This window comes from Rattus norvegicus, chromosome 7, assembly GCF_036323735.1.
Source record: "Rattus norvegicus strain BN/NHsdMcwi chromosome 7, GRCr8, whole genome shotgun sequence".
Classification (NCBI taxonomy): Eukaryota; Metazoa; Chordata; class Mammalia; order Rodentia; family Muridae; genus Rattus; species Rattus norvegicus.
Genome location: NC_086025.1, coordinates 12,291,228 through 12,310,625, shown reverse-complemented (window position 1 = coordinate 12,310,625; position 19,398 = coordinate 12,291,228). Strand labels below are relative to the sequence as shown.

At 43.3% G+C, this 19,398-nt stretch overlaps 1 protein-coding gene and 2 pseudogenes across 1 annotated transcript in view; 1 reads left to right on the top strand and 2 right to left on the bottom strand.

Annotated features, from left to right (window-relative positions):
* Ftl1l5 (ferritin light chain 1 like 5) overlaps nt 1-15,222 on the bottom strand; it is a 576,109-nt gene extending 560,887 nt beyond the window's left edge. The window contains exon 1 of the mRNA XM_039080052.2: nt 14,477-15,222. The gene's annotated coding sequence lies outside the window, so the exon portion shown is untranslated. The remainder of the gene's footprint in view (nt 1-14,476) is intronic.
* Nucleotides 14,701-15,177, bottom strand: Ppia-ps4 (peptidylprolyl isomerase A, pseudogene 4; annotated as a pseudogene).
* A 1,413-nt stretch (nt 15,223-16,635) lies between the features above and the next one.
* On the top strand, nt 16,636-18,347 carry Ldha-ps18 (lactate dehydrogenase A, pseudogene 18; annotated as a pseudogene).
* The last annotated feature ends 1,051 nt before the right edge of the window (nt 18,348-19,398 follow it).

Genomic DNA, 19,398 nt, shown 5'->3' with positions numbered 1-19,398 from the left:
CGTGAACAGAACTCCAAATAGATTGGACCAGAAAAGAAATTCCTCCCATCACATAATAGTCAAAACACCAAATGCACAAAAGAAAGAAAGAATATTAAAAGCAGTAAGGGAAAAAGGTCAAGTAACATATAAAGGCAGACCTATCAGATTACACCAGACTACTCACCAGAGACTATGAAAGCCAGAAGATCCTGGACAGATGTCATACAGACCCTAAGGGAACAGAAATGCCAGCCCAGGTTACTGTATCCAGCAAAACTCTCAATTAACATAGATGGAGAAACCAAGATATTGCATGACAAAACCAAATTTAAACAATGTCTTTCTACAAATCCAGCCCTACAAAGGATAATAAATGGTAAAGCCCAACATAAGGAGGTAAGCTACACCCTAGAAAAAGAAAGACACTAATCGTCTTGGAAACTAAACAAACAGAAGAAAAGCACACAAACATGATCTCATATCCAAATATGAATATAACATGAAGCGATAATCACTATTCCTTAATATCTCTCAACATAAATGGTCTCAACTCTCCAATAAAAAGAATTAGATTATCAACCTGGATACAGAATGAGGACCCTGCATTCTGCTGCCTAAACACACCTCAGAGACAAAGACAGACACAACCTCAGAGTGAAAGGCTGGAAAACAACTTTCCAAGCAAATGGTCTGAAGAAGCAAGCTGGAGTAGTCATTCTAATATCGAATAAAATCGATTTTCAACTAAAAGTCATCAAAAAAGATAACACTTCATATTCATCAAAGGAAAAATCCACCAAGATGAACTCTCAATCCTAAACATCTATGCTCCAAATACAAGGGCACCTACATACCTTACTAAAGCTCAAAGCACACACTGCACCTCACACAATAATAGTAGGAGATTTCAACACCCTACTCTCATCAATGGACAGATCATGGAAACAGAAATTAAACAGAGACATAGACAGACTAAGAAAAATCATGAACCAAAAGGACTTAACAGATATTTATAGAACATTCTATCCTAAAACAAAAGGATATACCTTCATCTCACCACCTCATGGAACTTTCTCCAAAATTGACCATATAATTGGTCATAAAACAGGCTTCCACAGATACAGAAAGATAGAAATAATCCCATACATCCTATCAGACCACCACGGGCTAAAGCTGGTGGTCAATAACGAAGGGAAGAACACTCACATATACATGGAAGTTGAACAATGCTCTACTCAATGATAACCTGGTCAAGGAAAACATAAAGAAATTAAAGACTTCTTAGAATTTAATGAAACTGAAGGTACAACATACCCAAACTTATGGGACACAATGAAAACTGTACTAAGAGGAAAACTCATAGCTCTGAGTGCCTGCAGAAAGAAATAGGAAAGAGCATATACCCCCAGCTTGACAGCACACCTAAAAGCTCTAGAACAAAAAGAAGCAAATACACCCAGGAGGAGTAGAAGGCAGGAAATAATCAAACTCAGAGCTGAAGTCAACCAAGTAGAAACAAAAAGGACCATAGAAAGAATCAACAGGACCAAAAGTTGGTTCTTTGAGAAAATCAACAAGATAGATAAACCAGTAGCCAGACTAACGAGAGGACACAGAGAGTGTGTCCAAATTAACAAAATCAGAAATCAAAAGGGAGACATAACTACAGAATCAGAGGAAATTCAAAAAATCATCAGATCCTACAAAACTTGAAAATCTGCAGGAAATGGACAATTTCCTAGACAGGTACCGAAGTTAAATCAGGAACATATAAACCATTTAAACAACCCCATAACTCCTAACGAAATAGAATCAGTCATTAAGTGTCTCCCAACAAAAACAGCCCAGGTCCAGAAGGGTTCAGTTCAGAATTCTGTCAGACCTTCATAGAAGACCTCATACCAATACTATCCAAACTATTCCACAAAATTGAAACAGATGGAGCGCTACCGAATTCCTTCTATGAAGCCACAGTTACTCTTATACCTAAACCACACAAAGACCCAACAAAGGAAGAGAACTTCAGACCAATTTCCCTTATGAATATTGACACAAAAACTCAATAAAATTCTAGCAAACCGAATCCAAGAGCACATCAAAACAATCATCCACCATGATCAAGTAGGCTTCATCCCAGGCATGCAGGGATGGTTTAATATACGGAAAACCATCTACGTGATCCATTATATAAACAAACTGAAAGAACAAAACCACATGATCATTTCATTAGATGCTGAGAAAGCATTTGACAATATTCAACACCCATTCATGATAAAAGTCCTGGAAAGAATAGGAATTCAAGGCCCATACCTAAACATAGTAAAAGGCATATACAGCAAACTAGTAGCTAACATTAAACTAAATGGAGAGAAACTTGAAGCAATCCCACTAAAGTCGGGGAGTAGACAGGCTGCCCACTCTCTCCCTACTTATTCAATATAGTTCTTGAAGTTCTAGCCAGAGCAATCAGACAACAAAAGGAGATCAAAGGGATACAGACTGGAAAAGAAGAAGTCAAAATATCACTATTTGCAGATGATATGATAGTATATTTAAGTGATCCCAAAAGTTCCACCAGAGAACTACTAAAGCTGATAAACACCATCAGCAAAGTGGCTGGGTATAAAATTAACTCAAATAAATCAGTAGCATTCCTCTACACAAAAGAGAAACAAGCCGAGAAAGAAATTAGGGAAACAACACCCTTCATAATAGTCCCAAATAATATAAAATACCTCGGTGTGACTTTAACTAAGCAAGTAAAAGATCTGTACAATAAGAACTTCAAGCCTCTGAAGAAGGAAATTGAAGAAGACCTCAGAAGATGGAAAGATCTCCCATGCTCATGGATTGGCAGGATTAATATAGTAAAAATGGCCATTTTACCAAAAGCGATCTACAGATTCAATGTAATCCCCATGAAAATACCAATTCAATTCTTCAGAGAGTTATACAGAACAATTTGCAAATTCAACTGGAATAACAAAAAACCCAGGATAGCTAAAACTATCCTCAACAATAAAAGGACTTCTGGGGGAATCACTATCCCTGAACTCAAGCAGTATTACAGAGCAATAGTGATCAAAACTGCATGGTATTGATACAGAGACAGAAAGATAGACCAGTGGAATAGAATTGAAGACTCAGAAATGAACCCACACACCTATGGTCACTTGATTTTTGACAAAGGAGCCAAAACCATCCAATGGAAAAAAGACAGCATTTTCAGCTAATGGTGCTGGTTCAACTGGAGGTCAGCATGTAGAAGATGCAGATCGATCCATGCTTGTCACCCTGTACAAAGCTTAAGTCCAAGTGGATCAAGGACCTCCACATCAAACCAGATACACTGAAACTACTAGAAGGAAAAGTGGGGAAGCATCTCGAACACATGGGCACTGGAGAAAATTTCCTGAACAAAACACCAATGGCATATGCTCTAAGTTCAAGAATCGACAAATGGGATCTCATAAAACTGCAAAGCTTCTGTAAGGCAAAGGACACTCTTGTTAGGATAAAATGACAACCAACAGATTGAGAAAAGATCTTTATCAATCCTACAACTGATAGATGGCTTATATCCAAAGTATACAAAGAACTGAATAAGTTAGAGGGCAGGGAGACAAATTACTCTATTTAAAAATGGGGTTCAGAGCTAAACAAAAGATTCACAGCTGAGGAATGCCAAATGGCTGAGAAACACCTAAAGAAATGTTCAACATCTTTAGTCATAAGGGAAATGCAAATCAAAACAACCCTGAGATTTTACCTCACACCAGTGAGAATGGCTAAGATCAAAAACTCAGGTGACAGCAAATGCTGGTGAGGATGTGGAGAAAGGGGAATACTCCTCCATTGTTGATGGGATTGCAGACTGGTACAACCATTCTGGAAATCAGTCTGGAGGCTCCTCAGAAAATGGACATTGAACTACCTGAGGACCCAGCTATACCTCTCTTGGGCATATACCCACAAGATGCCCCAACATATAACAAAGACACGAGCTCCACCATGCTCATAGCAGCCTTATTTATAATAGCCAGAAGCTGGAAAGAACCCAGATGCCCTTCAACAGAGGAATGGATACAAAAGTGTGGTACATCTACACAATGGAATATTACTCAGCTATCAAAAACAATGACTTTATGAAATTCATAGGCAAATGGAGGGAACTGGAAAATATCAACCTGAGTGAGGTAACCCAATCACAGAAAAACACACATGGTTCGCACTCATTGATAAGTGGCTATTAGCCCAAATGCTTGAATTACCCTAGATGCACAGAACACATGAAACTCAAGACGGATGATCAAAATGTGAATGCTTCACTCCTTCTTTAAAAGGGGAACAAGAATACCCTTGGCAGGGAATAGGTAGACAAAGTTTAGAACAGAGGCAGAAGGAACACCCATTCAGAGCCTGCCCCACATGTGGCCCATACATATACAGCCACCAAACTAGGTAAGATGGATGAAGCAAAGAAGTGCAGGCCAACAGGAACCGGATGTAGATCTCTCCTGAGAGACACAGCCAGAATACAGCAAATACATAGGCGAATGCCAGCAGCAATCCACTTAACTGAGAACGGGACCCCCGTTGAAGGAATCAGAGAAAGGACTGGAAGAGCTTGAAGGGGCTCGAGACCCCATATGAACAACAATGCCAAGCAACCAGAGTTTCCAGGGACTAAGCCACTACCCAAAGACTTTACATGGACTGACCCTGGGCTCCAACCTTATAGGTAGCAATGAATAGCCTAGTAAGAGCACCAGTGTAAGGGGAAGCCCTTGGTCCTGCCAAGACTGAACCCCCAGTGAACGTGATTGTTGGGCAGAGGGTAGTAATGGGGGAAGGATGGGGAGGGGAAGCCGATGTAAAAGCTGAGGGGGAGGGGTTAGGGGGATGTTGACCTGGAGCCCGGAAGGGGAATAACAATCGAAATGTAAAGAAGAAATACTCAAGTTAATAAAGATGAAAAAAAAAGAAACAATTTGCGATGTGAGATATAATTAATTAAATGAAGATGGCCAAACTGAGCAAAGGTGTTAAGGCTCTATAAGCCAACCTGAGTTACACAGACACACCCAGTAAGAAATGCAGCACTGACCATGCTGACCAGAAGCTATAACAGCAGAGACTACCACAGTCACCATTCAATCTCCTCAGGCTCTCGGTCCCTCAGCAGCTCCCACACCTCCTGAAGGCAGCTCTCCTGGTATTCTGGGTGCCTTGCCAGGTTGTACAGGATCCAGGACAGTGTGCTGGCTGTGGTGTCATGGCCTGAAGGGTAGGCAGACAGGCAGATTTGGGTCTCTGGCCTGTTTTAGCACAATGGGTTAGTTGAGTCCAGACAGTAAGGCTCCAAAAAGGAATGGATAGAAAGAAGGGAAGGATTCTAGGTCTCCCCATAACACCTACTTGGGATTGGAAGACATCTACCTCCTCTGTAAGACCTACACAGGGACTCTCATCTCCAAACATGAAGGTGTCAGCCTCTGCCCGGATGTCCTCATCTGACAGCTCCTTTCCATGTTCATCCTGAAGATAAAACACGACCCTCAATTCATACTGTGTCTGAGGCGGTGTTCTGACCACCCATGTGTTTGAATGCTTGGTTAAACAGAGTGGCGTTATTAGGAGATATGGCCTTAGTGGACGAGGTGTGGCCTTGTTAGAAGAACTGTGTCACTGAGTAGATGGACTTTGAGGCCTCCTTATGCTCAAGATCTATCCACTTCAGAAGACAGTTTTGTCGTGGCTGCCTTCAGATGAAGATGTAGAACTCTCAACTCCTCCAGTCTGCTCACTGCCACACTTCCCTCCATGATAATACACTGAACCTGTGACACTATATGCCAGTCCCAATTAAACGCCCTTCATAAGAGTTGCTTTGGTCATGGTGTCCCTTCACAGTCATGAACCTCTAAGACAGGAGGGAGAACACAGTGTCTGATGCCCACTGTGCACACAAGGTTCCTCCTCTCTCTTCCCCACAGCCTGCTTCCATTTCAATGTTGTGGTTTGCCCTGAAGTTATCTGTATTTTGATGCTAATTCCACTGCCCAAAGGACAGCTGCCTAGTCACTACTCAGAACTCAGGTGACTTCACCAGAACCACCTCCCCATTGAATTTGTAAAGTACAGGTGAGGGGCAGGTACAGGATAGAAGGAGGCCTGTCATTGGAGGAGGAGGAAGGATGGGTGGGAGAGAAGTTTGAAGGAAGAGGAGGAGACTAAGACTGGAAGGAAGAGACAGGAGGGAGAGAGGGACAGATAAGCTGTGGGAAGACAAGGTGGCAGGTGACGTAAAGATACTGCTCTGTGTATTTACAGGTTGTTATTAATGTTCCTAGGGATGGATGGTACCGGGTTTTGTATGTTTAAGTGGGCAATTATATCTTATCAATTGGATCTAAGATTACTGTGTTGTGTGTTCTTTATATGAGGGTTTGAGTGTATGAACGTGTGTGGCTGGGATGTGTTTCCGCCCAGATATCTAACAGATATCTTGGCACACTGTGGTGCAGACCTAGCGGGGTAAAAGAAAACTCTACTTTATATTTTTATACTTTTACAACAACACATTTCTTCTTCCACTTCCTGCCCACTGTTTGCTCTGTCAGCAGAGCCTTCAAGAGTCACAGCTAAAATGGACCCCTGTGTGCTGCCTAGATTGAAAAGCACAGTCTGTAACTCCCCAATACCTCCTGGTCAAGTCCAGCTTCTGTCTAACACTAACCATGAGGGTTCCTGCAACCCACACCCTACAAGAGCCCACCTTGGCCAACAAGAGTACATCGATGAAGTCCAAAGTCTTAGACTTAGACTTAGTCTTGGACTCCAAGAACTCATCAACGCCTTGGCTGGAGAGAAGTCGACGTCTCTCCCTGATGACAGCATCCGTGAAGCTGTGCACCAGGTCACAGGCCTTGCGGAAGCGCCGTCCATCAGCAGTGCGGTAATACAGGAAGTCCAGGTACAGGAAGAGCTGATATGACCTTTTTATGGTGAGGGAACTCAGTTCCAAGATGGCAGAAATGTATTCACTGGGAGACCTGCAAGGCAAGGAGGAGAAAGGAAGCAATTAGCACACAGTAAAACTCCAGCCAGAGGGGTTGGGGATTTAGCTCAGTGGTAGGGCGCGTGCCTAGGAAGCACAAGGCCCTGGGTTCGGTCCCCAGCTCCGAAAAAAAGAACCAAAAAAAAAAAAAAAAAAAAAAACTCCAGCCAGAGTCCCAGGATTAGGACCCATCCAGGAAAGGGCAGCCATGACACACAAACTCTCTTTCCTGCTCCCCACAAGTAGCCTCCTGACAGGGATCCCTGAGTAAATATGGGCATTATTTCATCCCCTCATTCACTCAGCAGCTGCTCCTGCTTTTCTTCTTCTTCTTCTTCTTCTTCTTCTTCTTCTTCTTCTTCTTCTTCTTCTTCTTCTTCTTCTTCTTCTTCTACTTCTTCTTCTTCTTCTCCTCCTCCTCCTGTAACTCTGCTCAGGCCCAGACCCTCCTCTCCAACTCCCTTGTATCCTGTATCTCCCCAAATCTCCTCTACTGATTAGATTGCCCAAGGTCACTGTGACTAGGAACCACCCTCCTATACAGACACCTTCTCTTATGCTCTGGGAGACTCAGGATGGAGTTCATACCCTTCCAGTTGGGCACTCCACATCTTTAAGATCTGGCCACTTTCTGGAAATGGTGGCTCCTGACTGTGATCCCAACAATTAGGAGGTGAATTCAGGAGGATCAGAAGCTCTACATAGGGAGTTCCAAACCAAACTAACTACAGACTGGGACCCTGTCAAGGAGAAAAGAAGGGGATGGAAGGGGAAAAGAAAAGAATATATGGGCTGTCTTAAGGTCCTATTCCACGGCTGAGACAGGGACTCACTCCTGACAGTTGCTGTCAAAGCCAAAGAGGCATTTCTGCAGACTGTCCAGGGTCATGAGGCTGATGTTCTCAAACATTTCCAGATGGGCACTGCCTTCCACGCATAGGTGCTTCCACTTGACCTGACCAGAGAAAGAACAGAGATGGGGATGAGTCTTTGATCCTTGAGCTCCTTCTCAACACTAAACACCAGAAAAGAGCCCTGATACCAGGGAAAAACTAACTCTGACAGGAGCAGAAGATGTTACTGTAGCAGATGAAGACATTAGGTTAGGGGACAGAAGCTTTGAGTCTAATTCTATCTCTGTGTGCCCTTGCTCAGCTTGCTGCCTTCTAGGTTGGTCAAGTCTTCCAGCACAGCTACAATGACATGACTCATTACCCATAAAGTACCCTGCATTGTTCTCTCTCCCTTTTGTGCAGTCTTATTTCTTATAAACTGGGAAAAGATGGACAGGCCACTCTGACCTTTCATTTAATCATACATATTATGACAGTCATATTCATCTCTACAACATGAAAATTACATCAACCAATTAGACCATGGAACTGGCACAATATTTCATATGCAGAAGGTGCTCACTAAGGCTGAGTGGTCATTATCATTGTCCTTGGCTCTAGAAGTTGCTTCAGGTTTCTATAAGTCCTCAATTCTCAGTCTTTACAGTGAGTCCATGTAAAGTTTCTGCTTTCTCCATTTCAAAACCAGGATTTTCCATACTTGACAACCACAGTGAACTCGGCTCTATACAAGACCTTAGGTTTGGTTTGGTTTTAAAATGAGTTTTGAGCATATTCACCTGTAGAGGGCCGCAATAACATTCGCAACCACTAGTTGGCTCTGTCTTCCACTGCGCCCCACGTGGTAGGTCAGGATAGACTCCGCCATTACAAGATGGCGCCAACCTTCACCGCGCCAGCCGGCCCCCCTTTCAGGTAGTTAACTGTGCGCATGTGCAAGAGTGCCTTCGTGCCAGGTCTTTGCCCACTCCGGGGCGTGCCTTATGAGATCATGGGTAACAACCAATCAGGTGTGGGTGCGCTGCACGAGGGTTTTATAAGTGCCCCATGTTGGTGCGGCGTGGCTTTTCCTCTTCTAAGATTAATAAAGTGGTCACAGTAAGGATTTCTAATGTCCGTGTGCTCCTTGCCGGCGAAAAGTCGCGCGCGGGACATTTGGTGCCGAAAAACCGGGACACAAAAAAGCTACAACATCGCCGGTGCCAAGAGGAAGTCTCCGTTTCATGGAAGAAATCCAGAAGCTGTGGAATGCAGGTAAAAAGAACTCTGAGAGACAATGTTTAGCCCTGATCTGCTCCAGCTCAGTCCCCTGCCGGACGCGGCAGGTGCCGCTATGGTTGCTCTGGCAACCCTCGAGTTGTTTCTATTGACCTTTGAGTTTCTAGCTACCGCCAAACAGCGTCAGAGGTCGCGTGGGAACTGCCCAGCTGTAACAGCAAAGCGGAGAGTGTTGGGGGAAGGGCGAAAATCGTCAGAAACAGAGGATAGTGAAAAGTTGCAACGAACTGATCGATCTCAAGCACCAGACCCTTCCAACTTGGAAGTGAAAGATTGGGGAAAAAATGCCCTGGGTGAGAAGGGAGGAGGTAAAAGGAACACAGTATTTTGGGAGAAAAACTTTGTCTTAGTGCTTATGAAAGGTGTAATTAAGCTCCCGCGCCGGCTCTGGGGACGCCGCGGCGTCCGGGCGCTGACGCGACAGCTTTACAGAGTCATACTGATCAGATTTGATAGAGGCAGACCGCCTGAAAATTTATTCAGGAGAATCAAACAAAAGGACATCTCAGTGCCCGTGCACAGCCTGATAGAGTTAATATAATTGGGTTGTGAGTAAAAATATTCAGGACTGTGTTTTACTTCCATTCCATTGGCGAATGTCGATCGTACTGCTCAGATAATATCTCTCAGTATCTTACAGAAATTGGGTTTCAACACGTTGGTGGACTAGTCCAGGAATTGAGACAATCCATCGCCCATATCAACTCCACTCGAGTGGATAGTCGCAGTGAACACCATCTGGCTTTTTCCCCTCTTTGTCTATTGTTTGTCTCTGGTGCACCAGGATGTCCCCATGTCTGTCAGTGTATGTCTGTGGTTTTTGTTTCTCGTTGTCTAAAAGTTTTATGTTTCATGTCCAAAAGAAAAAATGGTAAAAACTTTACCTGCTGGTCGTGCACACCTTGACTTGGTTTTAACTCGTTTCAAAAAGGAACAAATGAATAAAAAACAGTTTTAATCAGGTCTTTGAAGCCCTGTGCCTAGAGCCAGGTGTCTAGATTAGCTGGAGAAGCTGACCAGAAGCTAAGCGTCTACACGAGCTGATCTTAAAAGCGCCAACAGCTTCTTCATACAAGAGTTGATAGCTGTTTCTCTTAAAAAAATCCCTGACTTATTACTTGACTCAACAGGTGACAAGGTGCTTCTCTTAAAATTATAGGTAAAAGGGTAAAAATGATGTTTGGTCTATATATTAAAGATAGGTGTAGCCACTTCAATTTTGTTTCTCATTGGTTTTAAATGTATAAATATGCTCTACTTGCCTTGGTTATGGACTATTGGCTTTCAAGTTATTAGATATGGTTAAAAAGGTATAATATTGGTAACAGAAAGTTGACATAAAGCTGGTAATCTGGATGGAGTCATTCTAGATAACATGTGACATGAGCCAACCCAGGGAAACAGGTCTAAATTGAGGTAATATTTTGATGGAACTCTTATCCTAAAAACCAGGCTTCTAAAAGAATTTAGGACATTGTCCCTGGTTGAGGTATTGGAGACCACACCATTGTGCGTCCAAATGTAAGAATTGACAGTCAAACTTTGTAACATAATAGATAGACCTGAGGTGCCTTGGAGACTAGATTGTTTGTTGGAGGTTGAGTTTTACTTTCCAAAGTTGTGGCTTGCCCTGAAGTTATCTGTATTCTAATGCTAATTTCCACTGCCTGGAGAACAGCTGCCTACTCACGTACTCAGAACTCCGGTGACCTTGTGGCTGTGTTCTGGTGTTACAAAGAGAACTTAAAGATTGTGATTTAGGATTGCCAGTGTTATATTGACTAACTCAAACTTATTTTTAATTAAGGAAAAATCAAACAGGTAGAGATTGTTACAGGATTTATAAGGATTGATGAGGTTTTAGAACTTGTGAGAGCATTACAGCCAGTTTCCTTACTCCCAACTGCCATTTCAAGACAGATTTAGAGGATTGATTTTATACAATTTGTTTTCGTCATAACAATTGTGAGTTTTCATTTCGTGAGCTTGCTTATAGTTTTAGAGAGCCCATAAAGTCATATCATTAAGAATGGCTAACAGCCTCATATTAGGTAATTTTGTTGCTTCTTCAGTGTAAGAAGTTAGAACTTAAATCTTTCAATGTATATGGAAATTTTTACTACAAACTTTGCTCTCAAAATGAGCTTTAATATTTGGGGAGTAGCTGTTACACTACTCCAGATAAGAATATTTAAAGCTAATTTTAAGCTTCTAAAGATATGTTAATTGGCTAAGTACCTCACCTTACCAGAGGACTTAGGTCTTTGTTATACACATTGGAGATAAAGCTTCAGTTGTGTTAATACAGAACTGTAGACTAGAGTCATAGAAGTATTTTAAAGAAGAAACCTGGTAAAACATATCTTATTCCAAACAACAGTTAATTGGTTACTACTAAATACTGATATTTGGCCTATTACATATACAAATTTTTCAGACAAAATTGATAATTTTACTCTTTACATGCTTTTGTACTTCCTGCATATTTGTGCGTACAACCCATAGGAAATGCGCTTACTGTATTTATAGGTGGTTCATCTAATAAAAAGGCTACAGGTATGATTGGATAACTTGTTTATTCTCTTGAGTTTCTGCTGCTTCAACACAGATTATTAAATTCCATGCTTTAGCCGCTGTTTTTAAATCAAACTTTCAATTCACATACTGATAGCCAATGTGTGGCTTGTGGTTTACAATTGATTTAAATTACTTAATGCTTTATTAGAGACAAGTTTTCTACATGAAATCAGTGAGTGATTTCGGTGTAAATTTGTCTGACAACTCACTGTCCCTTCAGTGCTCTGGCTCAGACAACTAAACAAAACCATAGACCCAGCTCTTTAAAAATGGTAATAGAGTTGATAACACACCCTCACGAAAAGAGGAAGACTCCATTTGTTTACTTTCAACTCCCAGCCTCACCCTGCCAGCTCAGAGATTTCTAGGAAGACTGAATCTAGACAATATTTACAAGATTTGACATTTCTAATTAATGCTTATGTTTAGATAATTAAAGTTTGTGAGGTGCTAGAGAAATGGCTTAGTGGTTAAGAGCACTAAATACTGTTCCTTTATAGGACATTTAAGAATTCAAACTGGATTTTCTGGGCTCCTTAACAAGGGAGGACAAGATTCCAGACAGATTATAGGCCTTACATAAGAACAATTAGTCAAAAAATCTCATTCTTTATATATTCAATACAATTATGCTAGAGACAATAATTTGGTATACAAGTCAATTTATAAATACAAGTGCTCAGTGTCCTCAACTTAATCCTCGAGGACTTACCTTAATAAATAATATCTTTACTATATCTTAATAAATAAAAAGGGGGAGTTATCCCTGTATGCTAAATAATGCTCCTTTTATTTCAATTTTAAAAAATTTGGATGCCAAAGTTTATGGCACCCTACAACTAGGCATACTTCTGCCTAGGTGAAATAGAGAGATCCACTTATTGACATGTTCCTGTCCAGATATTTTATATGGGGAAGAGGGAATGTTTGTGTTTTTTCTACAGGATGCTACAAGAGTGTGCCAGCTGCCTGGGTGGTTGCTGAGACTTGCTGATCCTGGTTATTCAGCTCTCCTGGTTCGGGTCCCTGGAGTCATTTCTCTGCCCTGAGAGGAAGATAGAAGATTTCCCTTCATCCTTTGTCATCACAGAGATTTTGCCATTGCTGCAGTCAGTGTTACCGCTGTGTGTGTTCCCGTCCCACTGTGGCCTATGCTCAGACTCTGTACACTGCTGCTTCCTGGAGAAGACTGGACTCCAGCTGTTACCCCTGTCCTTCATTTCCCTGGTGACTCTTGCTGCCTTAACTGGTAACTGGTGTTGTCATTTTACAGACTGTAGCTTCACAGAAAGCCACCTGTGTAAAGCTACAGTGACTGGAGAACTCTGTCCTGGTTATACAGATCTCAGAAATGGTTCCATTGCCTGCTGGTTGTTCCAGAGAAGAATGACTGATCCTGAACTGTCCTGGAAAAGACCTTGACACTTTCGCTGCTATTGTAGCAGCCATTACTGCTGCAGACATTGTGTCTGCAGTGTCTGGAGTTATCCTCCCCCAATCTATTGTTAGACAAGTACAGTGGGTGAACTTTCTAGAGTAGTTACTAACAATTGGGAATTCTAAATTTTATTATAAGAGCAGCTTGACCACGGTCCTTGGTGGTAACAGCTGAGGAGGACCATATGAGGTGCCCACTACTTATTGGGAGTGGCTCTGTTTGATGCAGCCCTATGCTGTGGATCAGTATTCATACCATGGTTGGTTTACAAACTCAGATCTCAACAGTAACATGATAAGGCCGTTATCACTCAAGCACTTGTGGCCATTGTACAAAGGGCCTCACCTGGAATTTGGTTATCTTGTTCAGGATTTACTCTGTATCTGAGTTCCCTGCTCCTGCACCCCATGGATCTGTGCATCCATTGCACTGGGAGGAGAGGGATACTCTCTGTATCTGAGTTCTCTGCTCCTGCACCCCATGGATCTGTGGATCCATTGCACTGGGATTGAGAGAGACTCAGTGTTCCTTTGATCAGCCCTTGCACATCGCTGAGGTTTCCTCATTGCACGCGATAGGGTGATCATTTCTGCTATAAAATTATATAAATTATAAGGGTGAGATGTAGAGGGCCGCAATAACATTCGCAACCACTAGTTGGCGCTGTCTTCCACTGCGCCCCACGTGGTAGGTCAGGATAGACTCCGCCATTACAAGATGGCGCCAACCTTCACCGCGCCAGCCGGCCCCCCTTTCAGGTAGTTAACTGTGCGCATGTGCAAGAGTGCCTTCGTGCCAGGTCTTTGCCCACTCCGGGGCATGCCTTATGAGATCATGGGTAACAACCAATCAGGTGTGGGTGCGCTGCACGAGGGTTTTATAAGCGCCCCATGTTGGCGCGGCGTGGCTTTTCCTCTTCTAAGATTAATAAAGTGGTCACAGTAAGGATTTCTAATGTCCGTGTGCTCCTTGCCGGCGAAAAGTCGCGCGTGGGACATTCACCCATTCTACAATAAACTTCTCCTTGAAGGAGAGGTCATGTTGATGAAGCTTGGACTGGCCTATGATAAACAATCTTATTCCTGAGTGTCCCCAGGTAGGCATTAATAAGTGTGTCGTCATGGCCACCTTTAGAGCATTGAAGTCTCAATTAGTATCTTACACAGAAAGACCTACTTCTGTAGTCAACCTCAACTGTTGGTTGACTTTCCGGGGATTGTGTGAGGAAGAGTAGATTCTCATCTGCTATGAACTCATCTACATGCTAGGAGCAGGACTCCAGGGTACCGTCCTGATCATCCTTTTTTTTTTCTTATTCAGGTTTTATTCATAATCATAAACTTAATTTTGCCACCCAGCTAGACTTGAAGGGAAAAGAGGAAAATATGTAACCCATGGAACTTCATTGTGAGCAGAGACTGCAGGGTATTGCAAGCAGATGGGGTGGTAGTGGTCTCCTAAGCTACAGAAGGAATGGCTTGAAGGGTAAAATGCCCACAAGTCAAAAGAAATTAGAGATATTCACAGTCGGAAATGGTGATCTTGTTGGTCTTGCCATTCCTGGACCCAAAATACTCCATGACTTCCAGTGTTCATGCCTTCTGTCATCTTCCCAAGGACCAAATGCTAGCCATCAATCTACTCCGTCTTCATAAAAAACTGGGAAACATTTGTGTTTGGTCTGGCATTTTCCCTGGACAAGATGCCAGGACCTGTGTGCTTCAAGATGAAGTTCTCATCCTCAAATATCTCTCCGTAGATGGACCTGCCACCAGTGCCTTATGGCGTGATGTCAGCACCCTGATACATGAATCCTGGAATAATTCTGTGAAAGGAGGAACCCATATTGCCAAACCCTTTCTCTCCAGTGCTCAGAGCACAAACGTTTTCTGCTGTCTTTGGACCTTTACTGAAAATAGCTCAAAGGAGACTTTGCCCAAGAGCTCACAGTCAGCCATGATATCCAAGTACATGGTGGTGTTGACCATGTCTGCAGTAAGTGGTGAATAGCAGCAGCAGCATCTGAGAGCCCCTGATCACCTTTTAAGTACAGATTACTATTCTCAGTTTAAAGATGGGGAAACTGAGTCACTAGAAGAAAACTAATGTCCCTGAGACCATGGAACAAAACCTTACCTTCAGACTCCATCTGTAGGAAGCCACAACTTTTCTGCAGTACTCTATGTGGGACACTAGGTTTGAGGAACTCACGTGCATGATGTTCACACTCTGGTTGAAAATCTTCACATAGGGCTTCAGGATGTCAAAGTGGAAGGCAGGTGTCAACCGCGATGGCGGTTCCACTTGTCACCAGAACTCAGAAGTAGCCCATCCCCTGGGAAGGCAGAAATGTCAGTGGGCAAAGGTGGAACCTTTGTTTGACTCCAAGGTATCCTCTGCTACTCACCTTGAAATACTCACCCAGCCAGGGCTTCAGGAATCCATAGAAATTCATGTCTTTTGGGGCCACCAAAGCTGCCATGAAGGAGGACAATCAGGGGCCAGAAAGAGAAAGTCAGATGAACTATGGGAAGGGTGGGGACTCCCATCCCCAGGGCTTTCCAATTCCCCTCCAAAAATAAGGCAGAAAGGGGACAGGGGCAAAGGAAGCATGAAAAGGAAGGAAGTAAAGCAGGACCAGACCACGCTGCAGCACCAGGGAGAGCAACGGTCACCTGACAGGGCACAACATTCCTCAGTACACTTGCACATGGCTACTACATGGTCCACCATGTCTTCCACATCTCAGACTAGAACAAACAATCTACAGGCATTTGCAAAGACTTACAAAACCTCATCAACTGTGGCTCTCTGATATGTTCTGACACATCCTGGTATGTATGACAGGGGCACATGTTCACATGACCTGTCATAGAAAAACACACATGGCATTCCATGACATGCCACAGCACAGTGTGTACCAATCAGATGTGACCTGATTGTGACCTTCAGATAATCACAGATTGGCATTTAAATATAGTTCCAGTCAAGTCCAAAATGGGAACTAGATATGTCTACAGACCCATCTAGCTCTCTCCGCTATGGACGAAGTGTTCAGAATTAAGGGCTCCACTATTCTCAGAGACATGTATCCACCATTAAGTATGGGGTTTGCCCTCTCCAGCCATCAGGCATCCCCAGGGACCACCAGACACAGTTGACCCTTCTGGACTCTGGTGCATCTTTCCCTTCAGTTCTTTGCATTCTAGCTCTGTCTCAAGTCATCTCCAGCTTGGGTCACTTCTACTCAAAGTGACTAGGGCAGCTGAGATTTACTAAGATGGGGAGATGGGAGGAGAATTCACACTGTGTTACATGCCTCTCACAACGTCAACTCTTCAACCAGGAGATACATATCTTGCAGGAATACCATGAATTGCAATGACTATTACAATTTTTCATGGGGGAAAAATTGGAAGTAAAAAAGCACTATAGTGCTGGAGCCACTGTCGCCAATCTCGCGCACGCTACTGCTGCTGCTCAACCATCATCACCCATCGTGCACTAAGCGGTCCCAAAAGATTCAAAGTCCAAGATGACAGCCCTCAAAGACCAGCTGATTGTGAATCTTCTTAAGGAAGAACAGGTCCCCCAGAACAAGATTACAGTTGTTGGGGTTGGTGCTGTTGGCATGGCTTGTGCCATCAGTATCTTTTTTTTTTTTTTGATTTTTTTTTCTGGAGCTGGGGACCGAACCCAGGGCCTTGCTTTTGCTAGACAAGTGCTCTACCACTGAGCTAAATCCCCAACCCCGGTGTGCCATCAGTATCTTAATGAAGGACTTGGCTGATGAGCTTGCCCTTGTTGATGTCATAGAAGATAAACTAAAGGGAGAGATGATGGATCTCCAGCACGGCAGCCTTTTCCTTAAGACACCAAAAATTGTCTCCAGCAAAGACTATAGTGTGACTGCAAACTCCAAGCTGGTCATTATCACCGCAGGGGCCCGTCAGCAAGAGGGAGAGAGCCGGCTCAATTTGGTCCAGCGAAACGTGAACATCTTCAAGTTCATCACTCTGAACGTTGTCAAATACAGTCCACAGTGCAAGCTGCTCATCGTCTCAAATCCAGTGGATATCTTGACCTATGTGGCTTGGAAGATCAGCGGCTTCCCCAAAAACAGAGTTATTGGAAGTGGTTGCAATCTGGATTCGGCTTGGTTCCGTTACCTGATGGGAGAAAGGCTGGGAGTTCATCCACTGAGCTGGGTGGGTCCTGGGAGAGCACGGCGACTCCAGTGTGCCTGTGTGGAGTGGTGTGAACATCGCCGGCATCTCCCTGAAGTCTCTGAACCCACAGCTGGGCACGGATGCAGACAAGGAGCAGTGGAAGGATGTTCACAAGCAGGTGGTTGACAGTGCATACAAAGTGATCAAGCTGAAAGGTTACACATCCTGGGCCATTGGCCTCTCCGTGGCAGACTTGGCCAAGAGCATAATGAAGAACCTTAGCCGGGTGCATCCCATTTCCACCATGATTAAGGGTCTCTATGGAATCAATGAGGATGTCTTCCTCAGCGTCCCATGTATCCTGGGACAAAATGGAATCTCAGATGTTGTGAACGTGACACTGACTCCTGATGAAGAGGCCCACCTGAAGAAGAGTGCAGATACCCTCTGGGGAATCCAGAAGGAGCTGCAGTTCTAAAGTCTTCCCAGTGTCCTAGCACTTCACTGTCCAGGCTGCAGCAAGGTTTCTATGGAGACCACACACTTCTCATCTGAGCTATGGTTAGTCCAGTTGTGTTGAGGTAGTCTGGGGAAAATCTCAGTTCCACAGCTCTACCCTGCTAAGTGGTACTTGTGTAGTGGTAAGCTGGTTAGTGTGACAATCCCACTGTCTCCAAGACACACTGCCAACTGTGTGCAGGTTTTGATTACCCTGTGAGCCTGCTGCATTGCTGTGCTACGCACCCTCACCAAACATGCCTAGGCCATGAGTTCCCAGTTAGTTATAACCTGGCTCCAGTGTGTAAGTCCATCGTGCATATCTTGTGCATAAATGTTCTACAGGATATTTTCTGTATTATATGTGTCTGTAGTGTACATTGCAATATTATGTGAAATGTAAGATCTGCATATGGATGACGGAACCAACCACTCATGTGTCATGCCAAGGAAAACAAATAAACCTTGAACAGTGAAAAAAAGGAAAAAAAGCACTGTGTTGTTCTGTTCTACATAGGACCATACAGGCCCATTTGCACTCTATATTTTGAAAGGAATGTACACATTGTAAATAGTGCAAGATGTACACATTGGTAATAGCTTGCTACTCTGAGTTAACTACTCCTAGGCCAGGAAGTACCAAAAGGAATGTAAGACCCACACCACAGAGCCTTACCCAACTCAGTGTCTTGAGGGAGAAATGCAGGACATGAAAAGGAAAGAAACCTAGAATCTCAGAGGTAAGACTGACTATGTGACCAAAGGGTTGGAGCTGAGCTCTGGGAAATCTGTCCACTTTGCTGGTTGCAAAGGAGATGCTATGTCATTTTTGAAGGGGTGGACTCTCTCTCTTCTCAGATCACAACACAATGAATGATGGACAACTTAAAGATTCCATCCCTGTGCATGGAGAGATGGGTCAGTAGAAGATGGCTCTTGCAGAAGACCTTAGTTCAAACACCCACATGGCAACTCACAACCACCTGTATCTCTGCTTCCAAAGCATCTGACACCAACTTATAGCCACTGAGGGATTTGCATACACGTGGTATCCATACATCCATATAGACAAATACTCATAAAATAAAAATAAATTCTGACATAGTACTACACACCTTTAATAGCAACACTCAGGAGACTGACAAAGGTGGGTCTCCGTGAGTTCAAGGCCAGCCTAGTCTACAAAGTGGTCTTCAGGTCAGTTAGAGCTACACAGAACCTCAAAATAAATAAATAAATGCCTGAAAAATATTTTAAATGTCCGTAACGTGCTGCTACTGCTGCAAAGGTAGACATAGGAGAATCCCTGGGGCTTACTGTCCAGAGAATCCAGATTAATGGGTGATCTCCAGGGAAGACAGAGGTCTGGTCTAGAAAAAGGTAGATAGAGTTCCAAGAATAGCACCTCAGGTTGTCTACTGCCCTACACATGCATGCATACACACATGCATATATACACACACATGTGCACACACAACCACAGCCATATACATATTGGCACAAAAAGTTTCATCAAAGAGATAAATTATTTTTCCCAGTTCT